The 22,500-nt window shown below is 45.5% G+C and overlaps 1 protein-coding gene and 1 pseudogene across 38 annotated transcripts in view; both read right to left on the reverse strand.

Annotated features, from left to right (window-relative positions):
• The window catches only part of LOC147020161 (CUB and sushi domain-containing protein 3-like), a 1,491,173-nt gene that overhangs the window by 268,005 nt on the left and 1,200,668 nt on the right, over nt 1-22,500 (reverse strand). The window lies entirely within an intron of this gene.
• Nucleotides 5,415-5,555, reverse strand: LOC147020162 (signal recognition particle RNA; annotated as a pseudogene).

Raw genomic sequence — 22,500 nt, forward strand, 5'->3', positions numbered from 1 at the left:
TCACATTGGTGTCAGGGTGTTGGATGTTCGAACCCCTCTAAATTATATACCAGGATTAAAATCTCGCCACGAATGGGAAAATAAAATTATTACAGAAAAGCGCGCGAGCGCGGGAAAATTTTGGCGGGATTTTTCAAATTTAAATTAATTGGCGGCAAACGGGACTTCTGCACCATGGCGGATGTGCAGATGTTTGAGGAGGAAGGCCACGTGTCTGGCAGCGAGTCGGGGGAAGAGGGGAGAGACGGGGGTAGGGTTGGAACCTCCCCCATTCCAAGCGTGGACCGTGCTTCATTGCCCGTAACGGAGCCGGCAGCGCCGGAAACCGGCACGATGACGATCTGGCCAATGTTGGAACGTTTAATGAGTGCAATTACAGCACAGGGGCAAAAATGACGGCACAGGGGGCACAAATGGAAAATCAATTCGTGACACAGAGGGCAGAAATGACAGATCAATTGAGGGTAATGGGGGTACAGTTGGGTGCACGGATTGATTTAATGAGGGATGAATTGGGGGAAAAGATGGAGAAAATGAAAACTGAGATGCAGGAGTGTGTGGATGTTAAATTGGGAGAAATACAAAGTAAATTCGAGGATAGATTGGAGGAAACGAAGGTAGAAATTACATTGGAGGGGGAAAATATACGGAAAAAATTGGTAGATAAAATTGATGCAACGAACATTCGGGTTGATAAAGTGGATGAAAGCCTGGAACGTCATCGTGCCTGTGTGGATGCTCGTATGCAGCTGCAAGTTGAAGAGTGGGGAGAGCTGAGGAAGCAAGGGATGAATTTGGCGGAGGAGGTAAAAGGATTGGAGGCTCGTTTGGATGAACAAGATAAAATTATGAGCCAAGATGAAGTCTTGGATAAAGGCATGGTAGAGCCGTCTTTTGTAAGTAGAGTGTCCGGGTTGGTTGAGGAGCAGCTACAAACTCGCGACGGAGCCTTGGAGGAGGTTGTGCGGGCCCAGAAGATCCTGCGGGAAGCGGTGAATCGGTCCATTCAACGTTTGGAACAGGAGGCAAAATTGACCCATGAGACCCTCACCACAAAACATCTTTGGCCACAGCGGGCTCCGAAATTGGATACGCAGCCACAAGGGTGTTTGATCCCTGGGCTGGATTCAGACAAGGGAGAAACTGAGAAGCAGGCCACCGTAAAAGTGATCCCCCTGGTAAATTTCGACGGGTCAGGGAGCGTTGAAGCTTTTCTGACGCAATTTGAGTGTATTTCCCGACTAAACGGGTGGAATGAGCAGGAACGTACAGGGAATTTGGTGGCAACGTTGCGGGGACCAGCCGCAGATGTGTTAAACGTGATCGCGGAGGGCATGTTGACCAGCTCCCACATTTGCGAGGCATTGAGCCGTCGGTTTGGGTTCGCGGCAAACTGTGATCTGGTGCGGGCTCAGCTCCAGCACCGCAGATGAAAGCCGGGTGAGACAGTGCAGGAGCTGGCACAGGACATTTACCAATCAGTCAGGATCGCGTATCGGGACCTTACAGTGGAGGCGTGGGACAGACTGGCACTAGAGAAATTTTTAGCTGCTCTTCCTGACCCTGAGGTCCGAGCGCTAGTGGAGCTACAGGATCCACCCACCGTTCACCGAGCGGCTGAGTGCGCAGCCAGGCTGGCCTCGTGGAGTCGGCCGGGTCGGGTTCCAGAGAGGCCATCAGTGACGATCCGACAGGCGGAGATCCAGGATCAGGGAGGGGGGCTGGGAGAAATTGGCATTACCCAAATGTTTCAGGAAATTTGCCAGAAACTGTCAAGTTTGATAAGGGGTAATTCGATAGTTGGTGCACCAAAGCTGCGTGGTCCAGCCCAGCCAATAGAGCAATTCGATTATGGCCGAGGGGGTCCGGAACCGGAGGAGACATTACACCGATACCCACGGGGGCCTTTTATGGGGAGTTGTTTCCGGTGCGGGCGAAGAGGACACGTGCAACGATATTGCCGGTACCCGGCGATAGAGGGACCCTCCAATAGACTTTTAGACTCGGAGAGGGTGAATCCTCCTGCTGAACCGCCAGGTCTATCCGAGATGCCCTTTCATAGGTCGGGTCCGGAGATCACTGTCGGGGGTCCGGGAGACTAGATCGGGCTGAGCATATAGGGCCATGCACGGCTGGTGAGATTGTGACGAAGTGCCTCCTTTACTGGAAAAAAATGAATTGTGGGAAAATTGGCATGGGTTTGTAAGTTCTGCTGGGTTTTAGAGTGACAATCGGGACAGTGGGTAATTGGAAACAAAGCGGGCACGAGTGGCTGTCCAATGGCTGGTGCGTGGATTGGGTGAGAAGTGCTGTGAGAGTTGTTTTAAGTGAAGAAGTGAAATGTATGGTGCACGCATTGTTTTTTTATTGGGCATGGTGTGGTAACAGGGAAGGTCATGGTCGGTGAAGTGTTAGAAATGCAGGTGTCACATGTAAGGCCGATGGGGTGGGGGAGTCATGTGGGTTTTGTGGGTGGGGATGATGTGCTTGTCCACAGGGACTGCTGAAGCTCACGGTGAGCGGGAATTGCGACCCCCTTCAAGGAGATTCACCACCTGGTGGCTAATGGTGACAGTGTCTGGAGGCAACTGGGAGAGGGTCTGGTTGGGCGACAAGGCGGGTAGGACCTTGGCGACCCAGGAAGGCCAGAGGAGCCAGTGAGACCCCTTCCAGAGTGTTGTACGGGATTAGAGCTGATGGCTACCAGGGGGGAGGGAATCAAAGGGAGCGGGGCGGAGAAGCGTCCGGGTTGGACTAAAGCTTACCTGTGGGCATGGTTGCACCTGAGATGCCCCCATCATCTTGTGGTAACCCACCCCACGGCCATGACGGGATTCAGCCTGCATGATTAAAATGAGGACCATCACCTAGAAATGTGATGATGACCATGGTGTGAGTGTTGTGAAGATGTGTGAGTTCCACCCGATCCCGCACAACTTGACATGTGCAGCAAGGGCATGATGTCCGCATAATTTTGGGGCAAGCAAATTTGAAAATTGGCTCCCCAGGTAACGCTGGGTCTATTAGCATCCATTGGGGGAGGCGGTCAAGTGTAAATATCCTGTGAATAGTGTCGTTAAGGCTTAGAGTAGGAATGTAAAGTATAAGTGTTGTGTTTTTGTGGAACCTTTTGTTTCCCCTCCCCCGATCACTGGAAGAGTGCTGGGCAAGAGCGATGATCCGGAGGATGGAGTGCAACTTCGCTCAGTGCTCTCATGAAATTAAAAAAAAAAAAAAAATGAATGATTGTTTAGGCAAGGATAAGGCCATAAGGGGGTACATTACAGGCCATAATGCCATAATGCCATTAAGGCCATAAGGGGGTACATAAGGGGGTACATTAAGTACATTAAGCAGGATAGGTGAGTTAGCTGCGACTCGCTGCCCATTGCCCCTCCTACTTTATTTCGTTAGGTTAATTAGGTGTGAGTCAGTAAATGTTAAGGCTGGTACGGTTGCGCCTGTGATATACCTTGCAGGAGCTGCGGTACCAGAGGAGGGGGCAGTGTTACGTTTGAGGGGGGGGTATGCATTCAAAGGGTAATTAGGATGTTTAATTAGGTATGCCATGCTGTTCGAGTTTACCAGGATCTCGATGTAATAAGTAGTAATTCAGTGGTGATAAGTTGTCTAGTAAATGTTCATTTCATCAAGGGGGAAATGATAAATGTCACGTAATTAGATAGGGACACGGGATAGGGTAAGTGTGTCTGCGTAAACCCCTTTTTGGTATTCTCTGAAGACTGGCCGTGACGTCACAGGACAGTACAGTGGATGGCTCCGCCCCGTGATCACGATTGGCAGAATGCGACGGCAGTGGGCCAATAAACGGCTCGATTGGAGGTGACGAGGGCAGAAGGACAAAACGGTTCTGTTCGGGGTCGAAAAAGGAGAAGAAGAAGATTACAACCAGAACACTCGTGTTTTTTTGGTGTGGAACCTGTGCTGGCAGAGAGCGTCCTGGTTGCTGTGCTGAGTTGATCGTGCTCTTGATCGTGTCTGGGAGCCTTGCCGAGCTTCGTGCCTCACCTCGGTTGGCTCTGGGGTTCTGCTGACTCGGAATACGGGGTCGGGCGGCGGGTGGACCGGTTTCTCCTGCCCCCCCCCCCACCTGGCGAGAGCAAGGCCGTCTCGTCCGACGCCGATCCAGGGAGAGTTGGGTCCACACCACGGTCCAGCCTGAACACCAGAGATAGCTACGTTTTGTGTGTGTGTGTGTGTGTGTGTGTGTGTGTGTGTGTGTGTGTGTGTGTGTGTGTGTGTGTGTGTGTGTGTGTGTGTGTGTGTGTGTGTGTGTGTGTGTGTGTGTGTGTCTGCTTGGCGCCTTAGAAGGTTTGAGATCTCTTTATCCATTGGAATTGTCTGTGTTTTCCCCACGCCCGATCCCACACCATCCCGTCGAATCACCCCGGATCCCTCTTCTTGCCGAGTCTTGTTATTTCTGGTCAATAGTAAAAAAGAATAAACATCATCAACTCAGTGAAAAGTGACTCGTGCCACCTTCCTCGTCCCGTTTGCGGTAGAGCGATTAGAACCGCCGTCTTTGGGTTATATAAAAATAAATCGCCTCCATCGTTTCGGCTCATTCTACGTTGGCGGGACTGTTTAAGTCCCGTGGACGTCACAATATACATATATATACATGTATATATATATATATATATATATATATATATATGTATATATATATATATATATATATATATATATATCTTATTCTTCTTCTTTCTGCTGCTCCCGTTAGGGGTCGCCACAGCGGATCATCCGTTGTGATCCGCATAATGATTTTACGCTGGATTCCCTACCTGACGCAACCCTGGTCGCCTCTTACGACACAGGGATATGGTACACCTATTCTTAACCGGGGCATACACCGGGCCCAGTACACTGGTAATCCATTCACCGACCTCGGAAGGATGACAGACTGAGTCAACCTCCTGGTGTGTATTAATTCAAGCAGCCAATAGGGCTTGAACTCAGGACCTTTTGGATCCCAAGCCGCTTCCCGAACCACGACGCCAACACCAGGCATGTATGTGTGTATGTGTATATATATGTATATATATATATGTATATACGTATATATATATATATATATATATATATATATATATATATATATATATATATATATATATATATATATATATATATATATATGTATATATGTATATATGTATATATGTATATATGTATATATGTATATATATATATATATATATATATATATATATATATATATATATATATATATATATATATATATATATATGTGTTGTTGTTCGTCTTTCAGCTGCTCCCGTTCGGGGTCGCCACAGCGGATCATCCGTTATGATCCGCATAATGATTTGGCACAGGTTTTACGCCGGATGCCCTTCCTGACGCAACCCTGGTCACCTCTTACGACACAGGGATAAGGATTGGGTTTCACCATGATTCCGGGCTGCCCTACACCCTCTCATAGCGCGGCCCAGCGCAGGGCTCCCGTCCTCAAGTGATCCTCCAACCCAAGCCTCCGAGTAGCCGGATTACAGGCGCACGCCACTACGCCCGGATATATATATATATGTATATGTATATGTATATGTATATGTATATGTATATGTATATGTATATGTATATGTATATGTATATGTATATGTATATGTATATGTATATATATATGTATATATACATATACATATACATACATACATACATACATACATACATACATACATATACAGTAGACTAGGCGTAAGTCGTCACCATCGGGACCGAGAAAAAAGTGACGACTTAGAAATGTGACGACTTGTGCGTATGCGAACATTCATGATGACTGTGGGGTGAAGGATGAAGTCACGCGTGGCCTGGACACGTATGTGTGAGAGCCGGCTATTGTACCAAAAGGAAAACACAATCCTCGGGGCATAGGTGGGGGTTCATTGGTGAGTTGGAAAGTGATCAAGCAAAGATGGAATTCATGAATCAGTTTATCAAAAGTAAAGATAATGAACAACTGTAAGACAACTCATATACCATCGGTGATGGAATGGTGACAAATTACATGACACACAGTCATCGTGGTGATGATTACCACTGAATGCCAATGTGTAAGTGAGTGCGGTAATGTACAAAATAAGCCAATATAAAACCATGATCGGACTTCAACACGAAGCTCGATTGATCCTTTACTCCTTCGCGAAGTAATCTGTCATGTTTGACTGCCTCAAACTCTTGGGCATCTAGTGCATGAGAAAAGACTCAAACCGGTCATTGTATTCCATGATGTTGTCTGGGCAATCCTCCACCAAAAGACAGTTTCGGCGCATCACATCCAGACAGTATCGGCGAATCCACGCTGCCTGATTCGCCGCACCTCTTGACCTTGCCGATTCCCCACCTCACTTTGAATCTGTCTATCCAGTGCATCGGCAAGGTCTCGGCATCATCATGCCCGAGGTCCGCAGCGAATTTACGTGCCTTCAGCAGCAACATTTCACTGTCCAACCGAATATTTGGCTGAGCCGACATTTGCCGAAACCAGATGATGAGCGCGTCATCAACATCTTCAAAGGACACACATTTCATGCGTTTCACACTTACCACTGGCCTCTCGATCTTCTCCACTTGTCCAAATATCTTGCCCTTATTCTTCAAGATATCGTTCAATGTTTTGCCGTTTGATGTCCAACTTCTCAGCTATGGCTGTTTTCTTCATCAGTGGGTTTGCCTTGCAAAACTGGATAATGTCGTATTTTTCTTGGTAGGTTTTAGTTGTAAGCTTACGCTTAGTCGCCATTGTCCTGCCTGCAGTGCGATCAACGTGTGTACGCAGTTATAAATTGCCTATCACTGACTGTGTAAACCAATGAGCGAGCATCACGATTCCATGAAATTGGGCTTCTCACGAGGTAGCAGTTCCGTGTGACGAGTTAGGAGTGGTAATTTACTTGAGTTTCCATTATGCGGGAACGGACAACATCTGACGACTTAGACGAAGTGACGACTTAGAGATGATGACTTACAGAGGGATGACCCTTTATTCAAAGGGATTTAACATGAGATAAATTTGGGACTTTTTGATGCTGCCGACTTAGACGAAGTGACGAGTTACACGCTGCCGACTTACACCTAGTCTACTGTGTGTGTGTATATATATATATATATATATGTATATATATATATATATATATATATATATATATATATATATATATATATATATATATATATATATATATATATATATATATTTCAGTGGTGGGAAAGATCTTTGGTCAAATAATTATTGATTGTGTTTGCCACCATCTGCTTGAGCACCAGTGCTCTTTACACCAAAGAGGTCAACGATTGACCGTATCTTTGCTCTTCAGGTCCTCACAAAACGCAGCCGAGAGTTTTGGCAGGGGCTGCTTGCAGCCTATGTTGATCTCTGTAGAGCATTCGATTCAGTGAACCGGGATGCCCTCTGGAGGATTCTTGGTCTTCGTGGGTTGCCACCAAAACTGATCGATCTGATGTCTGAACTGTACTCTGGAACTGAGAGTGCCGTGAGATGTGGTGATACCATCTTCGATTTAACTGTGGTTGTTACTGGAGTTTGTCAGGGGTGTGTACTGGCCCCCACACTTTTCAACACTTGTATGGACTGGATTCTGGGGAGGATATCAGAGAGATCAAGATGCGGTGCATAATTTGGGAGTCAAGATCTTTGACCTTGTTTTAGCAGATGATGCAGTCATCTTTGTGGAAACTCTGGATATTATTTTTGGGGACCTCGAGACAATGAATGAGGAGTCGGAGCTGCTCGCATTACGGGTTTCCTCTGTCAAAACTAAGATCCAGGCTTTCGATGACAACTTGTATGCTGCTATCTTGTCTGTACCTGTTTGGGGTGAGGACGTTGAGTTCAAGGAGAGATTCACTTACGTTGGCAGTGATATTCATGTCTCTGCTGGCTGTGAGCTAGAGGTCAATAGACATCTGAGTCGGGCCTGGGGAGTCATGGATTCACTGGATCTTGGGGTGTGGCGCTGTCAGTACCTGTGCAGGATGACGAAAATCTGAGTCTTCAGGTCCTTGGTGCTTCCAATCTTGCTCTGTGACCTTGTAATATTTTTTTCTATTATCCTTGCCAACGTCCGACACCACACAGTTTCCAATATTTAATTGCTACTGATATTCCATTTGCTCATGCTATGAGATCATCTCCAATTCCCTTCATATAATCATCCCCCTTTCCTCTCTTTGCTATCTACCTTACCTCAAGGCTCTATGTCACCAGCCAATTTTGAAAATATACTCTGAACCCTATTGGCAAGTCATTGATACAAATTACAAACAGTAATTGTCCGTGTACTAATCTCCGAGGTACCTCACTACTTCCCACTTCTCAGCTTATAACCGCACTCACAGCCACTCTTGCTTCCTATCACTAACCCAGTTTGTTATCCATTTAGCGACTCCACTGACAACTCAACAAATCCAAACCTTAAGTAATGGCCTTTTATGTGGCATGTTATCACATTCCTTCTGTAAGTCGAGGTACATTACATCAACTGCATTTGCCTCATCCACACAATCAGTAACTCCATCATATAATTACAACAAATTTGTGAAACAAGATTCCCCTTTCGTAAACAAATGCCGACTTTTTATATATTAATTTGGATTCATCTCAATGGTCTCCAATGTTATCTCCAATAACGAAATTAAGTTAACTGGCCTTTAAAACTGCAACACTTCTCTCAACCTGTTCTTAAATAATGGTGCAAGATTTGCGATGATGAAATCCTCTGGATTTCCTTCAACATGTTGTGAAAGATAGCAGGTAATATCTCACTTATCTGCTGCCACTACCCCAATACTCGCAGATGCATATTATCTGGCCAGTTACCTTCTCTTATCTTTCCTAGCTGTCTTCTTACTTCCTCCCCTCCCATTCCAAACTCTTCTAACAGCCCTTCCTCAGATCGTCGATATATCCTCTCTGCTGCTGATGCATCCCCTATCTGTTACTGAATAAATGATGAAGCCACATAAGTATTTAATGAACCAACCATCTCACTTTCATCACCAACAAATATCGCTGTGTATATACCTGTCTTGATCCACTCTTTTATGGAGCCAGTTGTTGTATGCGTAGCTAATTATTTCAGTTTGAACAGGGAAGCAAGAAACAAAATGACAAAGCACCAGGATATCGCCAATCAAATGAAAAAATATGAAGGACAAGAAAATTCAGTCTTGGACCAGTTATAATCAGTGTGATGAGAAATAACAGACAAAAAAAAGTGAATACAAATGAGGAAGCACAAGAAAATAATCAATCAATACAGGCCAAGATGCTCGCGCGCGCAAGCACGCACGCACGCACGCACGCACGCACACACACACACACACACACACACACACACACACACACACACACACACACACACTTTGACTACTCTATGTTTGTTGCTCCATGAACACTTTTTACCTCCACCACCAAAGGCAGAAGAAGAAGAAGAAGAAGGTTATGTTTTCACCCCCGTCTGTCTGTGTCTGTCTGTGTGCAAGATATCTCAAAACGTTGAGGATGGATTTGGATTAAATTAGCTGGACAGGTTGAGTGTGGGAGAAGGACAAATTGTTTAGATTTTGGTGAAGATGCAAATCCAGATCTGGTGAATAGAATTTTGAAGTGCTTCTTCACCATTGAGAAATAGGCCCAAACAGATATATCGAACGATATCTCAAAAAGTCGTACACGAGTTTGGACGGAACTTGGTGGACACGTTTGGTGTGTAACAAGGAAGAATTGATTGGAATTTTTGAAGGTCCGAATCCAGATCCAGATACGAGGATTTTTTGTAATTTTCAAAAATTAATTCTTCTCATTGATAGATGGGCCAAAAACGATATGCCGGACCTTGACATTCATGGGGGATAAGTTCCTGAAAAATTCCACAAATGTCGAATCTGCGAATGTCGGGGCATTGTTTCAATGGGATAAAAGGGGGATAGGCTCCCGGCGGTTCATGATTCATAAGGGGAAATCAAAAATCCTGTGAAAAACCACGAATACATCCACAAATACACGAAGCACAGGGCCATGGATGTAGAAGCAGGTCTGAAAAACCGCGAATACGCGGAAAAAACAAACAAACTGTGAATATGCAAAGCACATGGCCGCAAATGTAGAAGCAGGCCACATTTTATGAACCGCAATACGCGGGTCCGTGAATGTCAGGGTCCGACAGTATAGCATGATACTTCAAAAATTTATTGGGCCTGATATGTTCACCAAGATCAGGCATTGCGTGGTGGAGGTATGCGCTCTCGCGAGTGCAGTTATAGTTTCCTATTTATTGAGTTGATGTTATCCTGTTTATACAATACGTTTCCAATCCCCTGGGCAATTTCACTGAAATCTGCTGTACCGCGTTATTTTCACACATGAAAGGTCAACATCACAATGAGGAAGCATTCAATTCCTCATCAAATCAATGTGAAGAGATGAAATAATGGCGATTTGGGGGATCGAGCATTGCACGTCAGGTGCCCCCTTTGGCGGGGAGAGGGGCTGAATTTGGACTGTGCCTGCACAGTTCCAAATAATCACTCCATTGCATTTAAATATTTATTTTCTATAGAATGATGTTTGATCGCACGATCCTGTAGGTGGACCTGAAACAAGGAAATGGCGAGGCCATTTAGCCCATCATTGCCGTGCTGCAATCCCAAGTTTTTGTGTTTTTGTTGCTAATCGTGCAAAACGGCTTTTTCTGGCCATTTCTCAACCTTACCCATTTTTCGACCAAGTGTCCCTCTGTTGTGTCCCTTAACTCTGTTGTTGGCGTATTTCACTCCTTGTATGGCTTTGCATATGATTATCTTAGCCATCAACAATTTTCTCAAAGCTTTACTGCAGTCAAAATAACTCATCTTGATCAATTCACCAAACTTATAATGTAATTGTTTAATCTACATTCCTCAATGCAAAAAGGCCAAAGCCTCGATTTCTTCCATCTTTAGATATGCATGATAACACTCCACTCATGGTTATGCCTTTTCCACAGCCTCTACGATGGCAAAACAGTCACTATGCAGATAATGCACTGGGTAGTTTGCCTTTGTGTTTCCCAGCAGTAATCCTTGCTGGATTTTGGCCAGAGTACCGGCACACAACAGCCTATTTTTTAAAGCATGTGGACACATGCAATGTCCACCGGATAATGCTGGAAGATGGGCCAGCCAGCTTAATGTCCCTCCAAATGACAATGTACTCAATGATGCAACTCCCTGTCTGTGAATCACCAAGGTGACAATTTATCACTGGGTAGTTTATCAAACCCAGACTAAACAGCTTGAAGGTGAGTAGTATACTACCTCTGAGCTACACAGCTCATAAACATAAAGGCCATCAAATAATTCCCTGGTATCTGTGCTGAACTTTTTAAACTGAACTTTTTCCTCTTCTCAATCTATAAGAATAAACCTAATGTTTGGCAGCCTTCCATTTTTAGCCTTGTAAGTGTGTACAAATGTTGTGCATCTTTTGCTTTGTTGTGTTCATCATAAAGCATATATAACAACCATTGGTTTGCGACAATAACTTATTGGTTTAGCATTGTTTTCCTCTTAAATTATCTCTTATTTGTGAACTGCTTGATTTATAAATAACACTTCGTTCACTCTATACAACCATCAGCACCAACTTTACAGCAAAACAGAAAATAATCATTCTGAACTCTTTCAAAAACATATATTTTGAAAATTATTTATATTGTAGGCCTAATCTCTCAAAAGCAAACAATAATCTGGATTATTGGCTTGGCTTCGAGGGGACGCATGCTTTTGTTAAATTATAATATCAGTAAGTATTTTCCATTCTATTCTGTCACTACAATGTGAAGTCTAACATTTGTCAATGCTTCTCTTGAACCTTACTCTCATCAGGCGAAGATGGAGTGATTGGTGAGGCTCGAAATATGAACACGAATGTTCTGCAGCAGTGCCACACATCATGGGCATGCTTTGTCCATTTCGTGGAAAATGATGAGGATGGCAAACTAAAAAAACAATAAATAAATAAAAAAAACCCCCACAAAGACCTCTTTAAAGAATACAACCCTGAAGGGGGAGTGTTTCAGTTCAGAATTTTAACTTGGATTAAAAGGCAGACCTTGCAGCCTCATTGTCAAACCGCAGTATGTCATCACAACTTTAACATTACATTGAAATTGAATGAAGCAACAAAATGTTGGTAAACAGAAGAAAGAAAAAAAAAATATTTATATATATTTTTTATCAGTCACGTTGCATGGGACAGTGTTGTGTGCATTGATGGACAGCAATCTTCAAGTCATGCCACAGATTTTTGATTGGATTTAGGTCAGAGCTCTGACTGGACCTCTCATGGACATTTATCGTTTTGTTCCTTGGCCACTGCAGTGTAGCTTTGGCTGTGTGTTTCAGGTCGTTGTCATGCTGAAAGGTGAACTGCTGTCCCAATTTCAGCTTTCATGCAGAGGGCAGCAGGTTTTCCTCAAGGATTTTTCTGTATTTTGCTCCATCCATTTTCGTTTTCCCTTCTATCCTGACAAGTGCCCCAGTCCTTGCCATGCATGGATCCAGGGGGAAAAGGGGGGGGGAGGGGAGTGGTGCCATGGCCCACCCCTCTTGGACTGCCAAGTGCCATTGTTTATTCAAAAACGTGTCAGACTTTTTGTAACCGAGATATTAGTAGCATCCACGGCTGCAGAAAATGCTGTTGGGGGGGGGGGGGAGTGGTGCCACTGCCTGCCCCTCTTGGACTGCAAGTGACTTTTTTTTTGAAAAACACGCCAGACTTATTGTAAACGAGATATTAGTAGCATCCATAGCTGCAGAAAATGATGTTAAAGATCGATAAAATGTTAAAAATATAGCCTTGGGGTGCCACAACTGAGACACCATTTAGTAAATTAATTTGGCATACCAGCCACCCCACTGAATCACCGGCTGCAACGATTGACATGATTGGTTGGCTAGCCACGCGCCACGCACTTTCAGCCATATTCCCATCGATCAATCAAATTTCTCCTTTTTAATCAGTGCTCTTTGGAGTTGGATGCCTGGAGGCTGATTTGAGGTCAGTTACAGTTTCTGTCTTCTGTCAGCAAGATGATTTCAGCCATTTTTTTTGTCATAAATCAAGCCACAACATAAACGGTTAAAGAAGAAGAGGAAAGAGATGGAGCTGCAGGCTGAAGCAGTGAAGTGCTGCAAGATATCAGATATGTTGAGGTAAATATGAGGTTTGCTTCCAATTTGATGGATGGATTGATGGGATAGGTTATCCTGGTTGATCGATCGTAGATGTATCGATCGCTATTAGCATCCACTGGCTGGGCCAGGACAAGCCTATCAACTGAAGGAGGAATAGGCCTATTTAGGCGTTCACTCGCTGAGCTGGGAATGTCAAACTTGGGTTGAAATCTATATTTCTGCCAGGTCGTTTATCAGACACATTTGACCATTTCTCTTTTGTTGTACTGTAGATGTGGACTTATTTTTTTGCAGCTGATGTGGAATGGAGCAGCTGCTATCATCACAAAGTACAACAAGCGAACCCAGTATGTTCACCGTAACAGCCATTGTCTAAATCTTGCCTTGCGAAAGTCAACAGAAAACATCTTCATCAAAAACGTAATGGATATGTCAGAGGAGGTGATGATCTTCCACAAGTATTCACCAAAACGAAACTCTAATCAAAGAACTGTAAAACTATAAAGCAATGACAATAAACTCATACATACGTGCACTACCAGGTTTGTCCAATGACATGATGCCATCGCCAATTTCATTGACAACTACGAAGCCATTGAGGAATCTCTCGCAAACATATTGTTACGATTGTGGGGGTAGATGGAAGAACCTAATAGGAAATATAGCATTGTGAGAGTTGCTTGGTCTGTGGACGTGAAGGAGGCATCTCAATGTGAGTAAGTAGGGAACCTGTGAGCTTAAGTCTTACGTGTCACCACACGAGGAGTGATGCGGTGTTAATTAGCCAAGGGTGTAAGATTAAGTTCCCCAGTATGTGATTGCCCTCTGTGATTTTTTTCCCAATGTTTTATGTTTCAAGATCGGCAATAAAAGTGGGGAATAGGTCCCTAAAACCACAGTAAACGGGCAGAAAGCCCCACCTTCAAAGGTTGACAACAAGCAAAGTCACAACCCCGAGGGATGATTGACAGGCATGACAGAAGCTAGCCAAGCAGGAGAAGCCCCGCCTTCCCGGGTTTGGTGCGTGTAGGCCACGGAGGTGGAGGATATATATCGGCATGATCGAGGTAAAAGGAAGGCAGGTTGCACATTTTAAGAGGAAGGAGTTTGTTTGTGAGTTTTGTGAGAGCCGTGATCAGTAGGCTGGACATTTTGAGAGGCATTGGACTTGGTATGCTTGTGCATTTTGTGGAGAGCCGTGATCAGAGTGGAGGCACGAGGCGCATTGTTTGGAGAGGAGAGGGCGGAGGTTGAGCGCACGCCAAGAAGGACGACACAGCCATTAAATTAGTGTTGAGGCGATTTGGCTAACGTGGTGAAGTAAGACGCTGGCCTTTTGCTCTTGGTCGGGTCGGTGAGGACGATCGGAGCACAGGGAGCCATTACACTGGGGCTTTGAGCCTTGATGTGGAGTGTCGCTCGTGGATTGTCTGGCATGCTTTCATCCCGCTACGAGAGAAGCACCTCAATTCCAGTTCCACAAGGATCAGCTCTGGGCCGAGCTCAGTGCAGGAATAGTTAAAAAGGAAGATTTTTCTTTTCATTTTGTGTCCCCATTGTCTGTATTTGAGTCAGTGTTGGAGGCGCCTCGACTGGAGGATTTATTTACGTTATTATTATTGTTATTATTATTATCATTACGTTTTTGAATTATTGTCCATTATAAGCATTCATTTATTTGCAATGAATGTATTCCTTTTAAGAAACTGTAGCCGTGTGCTGTCCCAGTGCAGCGCCCCTGTGCTGTGCTCCTCCTGGGTGGATCGCCTCTCTGCTATTACGCATCAATCCCCGAGTCTCGATGGTAACCTTCAAGGTAGAAGCTTTGCCATCCGTCCAGGTAGGGTTTAAAACCTCCTGGACACGACAATATTTTCAGACGTCATCTACAATGGTAACACATGCAAACAATCAGGGCCATTAAATGCTGCAATAACTCAGTTCAAATTCATCATTGGCATGGTGGTACTGCACAATTGTCTTGTTCACACAATGACAGCCAGAATTTGCAAACTCGTTATCAAGATGTTATCATTGCCTATGGTAGGGTCAGAACAGTCATAAATATGGTTAGTGCTGCCCAAAATGAGATCTATGAGAAATTCAATGAATGGTTCACTTAAGCAGAGTATCAGGCAGCTAAGGTGGATGCACACACACTTCCATGCCATGAAACTGTCATCAGCAAACATTGAGGATGAATATTGTGGCTGATTTGTCATCTGACTACCCCAAAAAAGCATTGGTCATACCGTTCCTAGATCATATTCTCGCAAAACTGCATTGCAGCTTTGAAGGTCTGGCCAGTATGGCCATGAAGGCTCTCCTTCTTGTTCCATCGTACATAACAGATGCGACACCCTTCGTCAGTATTTGGAAGGAGGGCATAAAATATTTCTATGAAACATATAAAAAGGATCTGGAAGGAGAGGCTGAAGTTCAGGCTGAGGTTGAGAAGTGAGTTGCGAGGTGGAGGAGTACCCGAGTGGCAGATTGTCTGAAATCCGCATTTGGAGCAATGAGCAGAGCTGCTGGCTATGATAACATACACAAGATGTTCAAGATTCTGTGCACAATCGGTGTGATGTCTTGTGAGTTCAAAAGAGCAAACAGCGAGTTCTGTCTGTTGAAGACTTATCTCTGCTCTTGGTATTCATATGGGATACTTGTATGAGTGAAGACCGCATGAACAGGCTCCTTCTCTAACATGTCCACAATGACATGGAAGTGAATATAGAAGAAATTGTGATTATGTTTGCTGCAAAACATCCAAGAAGAGGATGCATATATATATATATATATATATATATATATATATATATATATATATATATATATATATATATATATATATATATATATATATATATATATTGTTGCGAATTCACGCCCGCCGGCGTGCGATCGGCCGCTCGACTCGAATGGCGGCCGCCTCACCCACCGGAACGGACAATTCAGTCGTGACCCTCCGGGAACTATCGCCCGGAGCCAGTCACGGGTGGGGGTTTAACCTCGCCACGATCGTGTCAATTGCCCACCCGCGCAGGAAAGGGTTGCTCGCCAAATTTGATCTACCTAAGTACCTGCGCGAGTGGTCGATCGGGCGATAGTACCACGCCACAGGCCGATTCCGGACACGAACCGCTGAAGCGGAATTGTATAGATGGAATTTATGTGATCATCCGGGCTGCGATGCTTTGAGTTAGCCATTATTCTGTTCTATCTTTTATTTCAAACAAACAGCATCTCAACAACCACGCCATCCCCACCACAGTGCCAATCACACTACGACCACGACATCTCCAACATCTACGCTACCACATCTTCGCCACTTGCCATTCAACATGCCCCGTGCGGTTACGATCTCCGCGGAGGAACAAACAAAAACCAACAAAGATGCTCGGGGGCTTTTCCCGCCTGTTTCTCCCGCCTGTTTCTCCCGTTTAAATTTCCCCGCAATTGGTGTGAAGGAAGGGGGAAGGGCAGCTCGCCGCCGATTGGTGGATGACCAGCATGAGGCGGTCGGGGTGAGGGAACGGCCCTTTTTTGGAGCCTTCTCGAAGGAGGGTGGAGCCGAAACCGGGGCGGAGCGAAGGGCGGAGCCACAGGCTACAAAAGGCGGACAGGACGGACCTTGAGGAGAGTTGGTCTTCGGTTGGTCGAGTTGGTTCGAGAGTTTGGTTCTTCGAGGCTTCCTGTCTGCTTGTCTTGTCGGGGGAAGAGGTCTTGCGCTCGCGGCTTGGCGAGCAGCCTGTCACGAAGGCACGGATGGGAGACGCGGCAGCGCCGGTCGTGAGGTGGACTTGCGCGTCCGGACGAGGACTGCCGGAGAGGGTTCGCTGGCCGCGAGAGAGGTCGGGGCCAGGCGCGACCATGCTGAAGGTCGTGGGAGAGGGACTCACCGGCCACGAAAAGGGAAGTCATGACTTCTTTTCCTTTTCCTTTGCTTTTTGTGTAAATGTCTGTGGGTGGCGCCGTCCGTCAAGTAGAATTGTTTAAAGTGTTTCCGTGTGTACGCATAGTTGGTTGTAGCTCTGCATTTGCTTCTATTATTTTAACTGTTTTATGTGCATTTTTCTTTTGCTGTATATACGTGCCTTACGTGCCTTCTGTGTGAAATAAATGTGCATTGTGTGAACTTGTTCCCCGTTTCACTGCGTCCTTTCCTTTGTTTGAATTTCCATCTTGCATCACGAAAGGGGTTCGTAGTGGGTTTAAAACGCCCAGTAATTAATTGGAACCATCAAGGCCGACGATAACACCGCTCGGTTATCACTGCAGCACGGAACGGACCGCTTAAGCGATTCGTGTCCGGAGTCGGCCTGTGGCATGGTGCGATCGCCCGGTCGACCACTCGCGCAGGTACTTAGGTAGGTCGAATTTGGCGAGCAACCCTATCCTGCGCGGGTGGGCAATTGGCACGATCGTGGTGAGGTTAAACCCCCACCCGTGACTAGCTCCCGGCGTTGTTCCGAGAGGGTCACGACTGAATTGGCCGTTCCGGTGGGCGAGGCGGCCGCCATTCGAGTCGAGCAGCCGATCGCACGCCGGAGGGCGCGAATTCGCAACAATATATGTATATATATATATATATATATATATATATATATATATATATATATATATATATATACATGTACATACATACATATATACAGTCATCCCCCGTTTATCGCGGGGGTTACTTTCCAAACCCCCCCGCGAGAAGTGAAAATCCACAATGAATGGATGCCTCCCCAAAAAATGCCTATTTTTTTATAAACGTGGTGTATAAACACGATTGGGTTTGATTTATATCGAGTGCATAATAAACGCTGGGTGGTGTATAAACACGATTGGGTTTGATTTATATCGAGTGAATATTACACGCTGGGTGGTGTATAAACACGATTGGGTTTTATTTATATCGAGTGAATATTACACGCTGGGTGGTGTATAAACACGATTGGGTTTGATTTATATCGAGTGAATATTAAACGCTGGGTGGTGTCGAAACACGATTGGGTTTTATTTATATCGAGTGAATATTAATTGCTGGGTGGTGAATTAACACGATTGGATTTGATTTATATCGAGTGAATATTAAACGCTGGGCGGTGTATAAACACGATTGGGTTTTATGTATATCGAGTGAATATAAACCTTCCTCTGGCACTTCGGTTCCTTGCCAGAAGCCTTAAAAGGTGCAAGGCGTTTGGGCGGCATCATGGGGCTTGGAGAAAAAACGTAGAAAATATTCGAAGTTCACAAGCGAAACTTTGTCTCGTGCGTTGTGTGACTGGTGGAGCGCCACGCATTATAATTTATTGCTTAAATAATTCATATTTTATAAATTATTACCACGATATACCAGGGGAATCCGCAGAATAAATTAGTTAGGTTCCAAGGGAAAAACCGCGATGAAGCGGAGCGCGATAGGTGAACCGCGATATAGCAGGCGATTACTATATATATATATATATATATATATATATATATATATATATATATATATATATATATATATATATATATATATATATATATATATATATATATATATATATATATATATATATATATGTGGTGAATTAACGTGAATCAAGGGACATGACGCGGGATCACATGTTGTGCGTCTCGCGTATAAGGGGAGGTCTCTGCGGCACGGGTGGATTGTCCCCGGGGCATTGCTATTGACATCGGCTGTCCACTTGATGCTCGTTAACTGAAGGTGCTCATTGACTGGTGAGAATGGAGATTATATCGAACTCCGTGCTTACGCGGATTAGTCTGCAATGATTAACTGCACATGTATACGTTTCTGCTTATGTACTCCTAGCTGAACCTGTATTTCCTGGTGTGTCCACAGAAGCGGCTCCAATCAAATGGAATAAAGCCTAAACTCTGAAGGTTCATCTCTCGCTCTCATTTCAATTTATTCCATCCCCATTCTGGCCCAAGCACATTTGGGCCTGGTGAAAGATCTTGTTATTAATCCATGTTTAGTTCAATGAAATGTGTACCCCTCTGTTATCTTTGCTACTTTGATACTTTAAAATATTCTTGATATTGGATCATTGCAAGCTGATGGTTGTTTTATAATGAATACATATAGTGTGTTAGTTAACCATGTAATATTATATTTTCTTTGTTTCACTTGGTTGGCAAGTTAAATTAAATAAACCTGCTTTGGCTGGCACCAGTGAGGCACAGGAATGCTGAATCCTAACTCATGAAATGGTCACATTGGTTCTGCTCCTTCTCACACTATCTGACCATCATCGCGGAGGGAGCTGACAAATTTGCCGCTCTCGTGAATCATGTCTCGCCCGGCGTGTACAGGCTCTTCTCGGGGTGCGACACTTACGAAGCAGCGATTGACGTACTGCAGGCGCTCTACGTGAAGCCCAAGAACGAGGTATACATACGACATCTTCTCAACACACGCAAGCAAGCAGCCGGGGAGACAATCGATCAGTTCCTGCAAGCTCTGAATCAGCTGGGAAAAGACTGCAGCTTCCGGGCCGTAAGCGCCGAGGAACACCGAAAGGAAGCGACACGGGAGGCATTCATCCAAGGACTCAGATCAGCCCACATACGGCAACGCTTACTAGAGAAAGCGCAACCCACTCTTGACAAGGTAGTCGATCAGGCTCGAGCGATGGATACGGCTCAGCAGCAATCTGAGTCATTTGGGACACCGATGCTGCTCATGAACGCTGCTACGATGGGAACCCAAGGAACCCCACTGGCACAGACACAGCCAGACATGAGGGATGGAGAAACACCCGAGGAGCCGGATACCCAGACCTCGTCAAACTCCTCAGCAACTGCTCCGGTCGGTAAATGCTTCTTTTGTGGGTACAAAAGGCATCCTCGTCAAAAATGTCCAGCCAGAGATGCCACATGCATGAATTGCGACAAGAAAGGGCATTATGCCAGGGTATGTAAATCTACTCTAAGGAGGAATAAACCCACTTCTGCGGCTCTCTACTCGCAAAATAAATTGACTGCAGCCTCCCGGGAATCTATCCAAGGCTATCATCAACGTGCGAATTAACGGGCATATGGCTGAGGCACTGATTGATACCGGTAGCTCTGAAAGTTTCGTCAACAGCTCGCTAGTGAAGGGCAGGAAATGGGTAATCCACCCGACTGACAATACGGTATGCATGGCCGCCACCTCACTACAATCCCGCGTACGAGGGTACTGCAATGTTGAATTGGACGTAAAAGGGTACACGCATCGGGATGTAAAGGTGCTGGTGCTTCGTGATTTGTGCGCAGACGTAATTCTGGGTCATAATGTCCTCAAGCAGCACACGAGCATCGAAATACCCTTTGGAGGAAGCAAGCCTCGTCTAATTTTAAATGCGCTGACCACCGCGGAGGTGACGTCCCCCAGCTGTTCGCTAACTTGTCGCCGGTCTGCAAACCGATAGCGATCAAATCGCGGCGATATACCACTGCTGACATGAATTTCATCACTTCAGAAACCAAGCGATTACTGGAGGAGGGAATTATAGAACCGAGCGATTCGCCATGGCGCGCACAGGTGTTAGTAACCAGCAGTCAGAACCATAAGAGACGGATGGTTGTCGATTATTCCCAAACGGTCAATCGCTTCACCCAACTCGACGCCTACCCCCTGCCGCGCATAGATGAGATGGTCGAACGCGTGGCCAATTATAAGGTATTCAGTACCATCGACTTGCGAAGCGCCTATCATCAAATTCCCATCCGAGAGGAAGACAAACCGTACACTGCATTCCAGGCAGGGCGGCGCCTCTACCAGTTCAGAAGGATACCATTCGGTGTCACGAATGGAGTAGCTTGCTTCCAACGGGTTATGGACGACATCATCTCAGATGAAAACCTCGAAGACACTTTTGTTTACGTGGATAATGTCACAGTGTGCGGTAGGGATCAGAGGGAACATGATAGGAATCTGGACAGATTCTTGAGCATTGCTGGAAAATATAATCTGACTCTCAACTACGAGAAATGCGTATTCTCGGCAAGGTCAATTGACCTTCTCGGCTACACGATAGCCGACGGCACAATTAAGCCTGATCCTGAGCGATTGCGCCCGCTCCGTGAGCTTCCACCACCTCAGGACTTGCAGACAATGCGCCGGGTGATCGGGATGTTCGCTTACTATGCAAGATGGATTTCGCAATACTCCGAGAAAATACATCCCCTAGTGCATTGCAAAAACTTTCCACCAGATGCCGCTGTCGTGAAAGCTTTCCACGATCTCAAGGATGATATCAGTAAGTCCGTGGTTTTATCGATCGACAGCTCGGTGCCCTTCGTGGTGGAGACCGACGCTTCAAATCATGCCATAGCTGCAACACTTAATCAGTCTGGGCGGCCGGTCGCTTTCTTCTCGAGAACTCTCTCTAGAAGCGAGCAGAGACACTCGGCAATAGAGAAGGAGGCGTACGCCATCGTCGAACGCTGCGTAAATGGAGACATTATTTACTGGGAAACCACTTCACGCTCGTTACGGACCAACGATCCGTGGCTTTCATGTTTGATGGGAAAAATAACGGGAAAATTAAGAATGAAAAAATTATGAGATGGCGGATAGACCTAGCCTGCTACAGGTACGACATTGTTTACCGGCCCGGGAAGGAAAACCCTGCTGCAGATACCTTCTCCCGGGTCTACAGTTCGGCAACAATCAGTCAGGCTTTGCAAGACCTCCATGTGTCTCTGTGCCACCCAGGGGTAACCAGGATGGCACATTTCGTACGCAGACAAAATCTTCCCTATTCTGTTGAAGATATTAAACAAATGAATGCTTCATGCCCTGTTTGTGCTGAACTAAAACCCAGATTCTTTGGCGCGGCATCTGGCAGACTGATCAAGGCTACTTCCCCCTTCGAGAGACTAAACATCGACTTCAAAGGGCCCCTGCCCACCGAGACAGACAACAGATACATATTCACCGTTGTTGATGAATATTCAAGGTTCCCTTTCGCGTTTCCGTGCTCGGATATGACCTCGGGCACTGTCGTAAAATGTCTCTCTGACGTCTTCGCTATGTTTGGGAGACCTTCGTACATACATTCAGACAGAGGACCGTGTTTCATGTCGGCCGGGCTAAAACAATTCCTATTAGAGCACGGCATAGCAACTAGTCGAACGACGGGTTACAACCCACAGGGAAACGGGCAGGTGGAAAGGTATAATGGAGTTATTTGGAAAGCCATAACTCTGGCGCTGAAATCGAGAGGACTGGGCCCCGAGCGATGGGAGGTTGCTCTTCCTGACGCAATG

The sequence above is a fragment of the Eptatretus burgeri genome, chromosome 9 (genome assembly GCF_056783735.1).
Source record: "Eptatretus burgeri isolate ZD-2024b chromosome 9, Ebu_testis_v1, whole genome shotgun sequence".
Lineage (NCBI taxonomy): Eukaryota > Metazoa > Chordata > Myxini > Myxiniformes > Myxinidae > Eptatretus > Eptatretus burgeri.